Below are 4,783 nucleotides of genomic sequence, written 5' to 3'. Positions count from 1 at the left end.
ACTGTACATTAACGTTTCACAAAATTTTGAATACATTTTGATTGCAACTAAATTTACTCACCTTATCACATTATATAAATCAGTAATTTTACCCTGATACTTCTTTTAATGTACAATTGATCATTATAAACAAGCATCATTCCTTTAAATTATTAATAATAAATTAATAAGTAACATTCTTTTTCTTAAGTTGAGTACCTAGTATAGGTATCTTAAAATAATTCTAAACTCTATTTTTTTTATAAATATTAGATACACACTACGTTACACTTTAAATTAAACATATTGCGGGTTATATTGTTAAGTAGTATTTTTATTATAATATTGTAGAATTTAACAGCCAAGTTTCGGAGCCAAAATATCTTATTTGTTATTATTGTAATATTGTTATCTTATTAAATAACCTAAAATGTATTGTACCTATACTATTGTTGTAAATATATTTTTATTATTATCATTATTGCTGTTAAACCAAAAACCTAAAACATTTTATTTGAATAATAAAACAGATTATTATTTTATTAATATACTACGTAATGTGGACAAAAATCAACACTTCATAAATAAACGTTTTATATTACTGCTCATATTACTGCAGGCTTAATTGTATGAGTAAAATTGAAAATTAATTTATTCATTCCATATTATTGTGAAAATATGTTATGACTATTACATATTGTATTCTAATAACTACCCAAGCATAATTTAATTCATGTTATATAATTTATAGATAACATTAGTAAAATTGTATAACCACAAATGTCTAAAATAAGGCAATGCTTACATCCTCGAAAGTCAAAAATTAAACAAAACTTTGTATCTCTAGCACAGTGGTCTTTCAATGAGTGACAGTTATTATGTCGATGATTTTAAACATTTTCAAAAGATGTGGTAAATTAGACTGAAAATTATAAAATATGGTGGAAACATCATGTGATAGTATTGATACCTAATGGTATAAATTATCAAGTCTTGGCAAGTTAACGGGTTTTTTAACTTCTTTATGTTTAATGGACAAAAAAAATAAGTAAGTTAAAATTAGCTTCATTAAAAATCGACAAAATGTTAATCGAACAGCAGTACTGCACATACGACGCAGTCACACTGACTAAATCAATGAGTACCTACAGTAAAATAACAACACGGTAATTAAAATTATAAAACGTGGAGTATAAATATTTTAAATCATAGCGTTAACAAAGATGTTCAGAAATAATGTTGTTAACCGTGAGTTATTTTAATAATTTCAAGTAATAACTTATTTCTCGGGATGTGTGGAGTATGCGTTAAAATTCTACTCTATGAAAAAGAAAGGTTTACAAGAAAACTAATTAAGTAAAGGACGTTGTGAAACGAGGGCCGAGGTACTCTTCTATATAATTTTTTGACTAAATTTAAATGTAAGAATATGATATTTGTTGCTATATAACTATTAACTGAACGTAATAATATTATAGGTAATTGTATTATATTATGTATGGTTATTAGAAACACCAGAGATATTTTAAATAATTATTTCACGACAAATTCAAATCTGTTTTCAGATTTATTATCGCTTCATTAGATCAATTAGTATGTTTGGCAAAAAACACGTCTAAATTACTATGTCACGCGTGTGTTAGACAAAAACAGAACATGACGGTATCGAATCCCCTTAATCACATATCTTAAATATACTTTACTGAAATATTTTGTAATGACTTGTTTATTGTTATAACTTGTATTTATATTCTAAATATAATTAATATAATCAATAAAAAACTAGTCTCTTAGATAAAGTACTGACTTTGCTGTAGTTTTTAGTACGAATAACTTTAAAAAATCAATTATTGCATGAAAACTACACTACAAGTACATTAATTCTTCCAGATTTTCAATAAGAATTCACTTTATTTTATAAACCATGTATTTTATGTAAATCTATTTTTTTACTGTACAATAAGTGTTGGTACATTTAAGAAATGTGGCCAAAGAAGCAAATACATTATGCATTAAAAATGTGTATTTATAAGATTTTGAAACTCAACTCAAGATATATAACAGTATTTAATGTAAGAAAATCATTTTAAAATTAATACCTACAATATGAAAAAGAATGATTAAAAAAATTGGAAACCGCTCTATTATACATTGGGTGTCATGTCAAACGAATTACTCTTATATACATGTTAAATTTGATTTCAATGATACATAATTGTATTAAAAAATAATTCTGAAAACGGCAGTCTGACAGCATACATCACCTAGGATCTATATTTCATGATAATATGTTGTATGATATAGCTATTAAAGTTTTTATTCTACTTTAGCATTACTTTGCATTTACTTGATTTCCTTCCCAATATATTGCATATATTTTATTATTACGATGCAATTGTTATGTTATAATAATAAATATTTTTACCACATTATAATATTATTGTTATTAGAAGAGCAAGGACTTTCATAAATTTTAATATTTTTCTTGTCAACTTTATTGTATGCTTAGTAATTACACAATACATTTCACAACTTTTGTGATCAAATTCCTAATGTTTTAGTGTATATTTTTGCATTTTTGGGGGTTTTTAAAATCTTATTTTTGATTATAAGAGCATATTTTAATTGTTTAGTGCATACATTTTTGATTATTTATCAAGAATCAAACACTTAGGTAAATATTTTCATGTATCAAGGTTAACAGTTATACATATTAAGTTTGAATGAAGGAGAAGATATGTATTGGTTGTATTATTGTTTTTTTTTTAAATATTAAGTACATAGAAAATTAAATTAAGTATGGTAATTGAAATTAGTAAAAGTAAATAAAATAAAAGTTCTTGCTCTTGTTATTAACTTTTTAGTTAAGGATACCTACCATAGAATAAATTTTAAATTCTGTTTGTATACCTATACGGGTTGCTATACTGCGTCAATTGCTGATAACTAGTTATCAATCAACATGTTATTTAAAATATTTTTATCACTCGTGATTGAACTATGGATATGATTTAAAACTGAAGCAATAATTCAAAGTTGCCCACAAATTTCATCATTTCTAAAAAAAATTTTTTTTGTAAGACAATAAGCTATATGGGTATTGAATGTTTGATAGCATATATTAAAGGTAAAAAGTAATAAATAAAAAAATAAAAATATAATTATAGGTTTCTGTTTTGAATTAATAATTATGATTAATAAGCTACGATAATCGTATATTACTGTGCTTGATGTTATATTGAGTATATTTATTGCATTCACATATGACATATTCAATGTAATATATATTACCAACAACCGGGCATCTGAGGTCATCCGCTAACAACTGTAAAATATGTTCATTAATTTTATGATTTTCAAATTTAGATTTATACTTTTCGCAATTTTTTGATTTTAATACTGGTCCCAACCTTTGGATCTTTCGTCAATATTTAAGCCTAACCTAACCTATAATAAGCCGAAGACATTTGAGTGAAGTGGAGGGCAATTCCAAAAAAAAAAATCAAATCGATTATTATATGCGATTAACAGTTTATAGTAATACAGTCCATACAAACTTGGGCTACTTGTAAATTAGGTTTGATGATATGATAGTATGTGTTATAACATTTTTCTGCTGTCCAGGGGCGCAATTATATAAAAAGAGGTGGAAAGGTAGATTCATATTTATTATTAGTCATTATTTATTTGTGACCACACTAAATAGTAAATACTAATACAATTTTGAAATTGATGAACGAAAATGATTGTACATTTGTACGCGAGTAAGGCGGGGACAAAAACTTAATAATTTAAAATCGTTGGAAAACATAATACATGAAATACTTTTATTTACCTATAAAATAAAAAATAAATATAAATGTATTGTCTTATGTAGGTATAGAATTGACTATTGGTATAAAAAACAAATTGTTTGTAGGCCGTTAAAAGATCTGCTTTTAGGGTGTGCAGCGATAAGTATTGTGTTCCATTTTTCAAATGTATTTCTATTTTTTATATACCTCTCTGTTAATTATATTATTTGTATTATTTATATTATTGCAATAAACCGAATAAAGTGCGTTATTTAAAGTAATTATTAGTAATTATTGCAATTTGAAATTTCAATATGTATAATTTAAGATTACATTGTGCAGAGTGTTGAATAATTAAATCATTAAGTTAACATACAAAATTACACATTGATATTTTATTTTTGTACAAAATCCATTTTTTACTTTTGATAAATTTGTTTGAATGTTTAGGTTAGATGGCAAAACGTCGACTTCTCTATACAAGCCTCGGTGGCGCAGTAGGCAGCGCGTAAGTCTCATAATCTTAAGGTCGTGAGTTCGATCCTCACCTGGGGCAATACTTTTTTGTTTTTTTTTCTACAGTTTTCGATAACACTTTTTTCACCATGTCATAAAGCTTGAAATATAATGTATTTCTTTTTAAGTTTCTCATAAAGTCATAAGTATTTTGGTGGCTATGTAATTATTTATTAAAGTTAGGTACATAATATAGTCACAATATTTTTTTATAGCATTCAAACTTAGTGTTTTTTTTCAACATTCGTCAAAATCACAAGAATTGCAAAATATTCGGTAGTAAAAAATTCGTAAGCTTTTAAAATTCCCATCTGATATTTATAAAAGTATATTACCAAGTAATAATAATAAGTTTATTGTCAAAAATCTTCACCCCTTTCAATAAGTGTAATCTGTTGTTTTCATTTGAATTGCCCGTGGTTTCGATTTAAATTGTACTTATTTTTCAGGGAGATAATGGGTCTAGATTAACATGTCTGTGTGTAGTCAATAAG

The 4,783-nt window shown here is 25.4% G+C and overlaps 1 non-coding gene across 1 annotated transcript; it reads left to right on the top strand.

The window, feature by feature from the left end:
* The first annotated feature begins 4,256 nt into the window (after positions 1-4,256).
* Trnam-cau lies at positions 4,257-4,329 on the top strand. The gene has a single exon. It is a non-coding gene; the product is annotated as a tRNA-Met (tRNA).
* The last annotated feature ends 454 nt before the right edge of the window (positions 4,330-4,783 follow it).

This window comes from Myzus persicae, unplaced genomic scaffold (genome assembly GCF_001856785.1).
Source record: "Myzus persicae strain clone G006 unplaced genomic scaffold, MPER_G0061.0, whole genome shotgun sequence".
NCBI lineage: Eukaryota > Metazoa > Arthropoda > Insecta > Hemiptera > Aphididae > Myzus > Myzus persicae.
The sequence above is the reverse complement of the archived record's forward strand: the minus strand, read 5'-3'. Positions and strand labels throughout refer to the sequence as shown.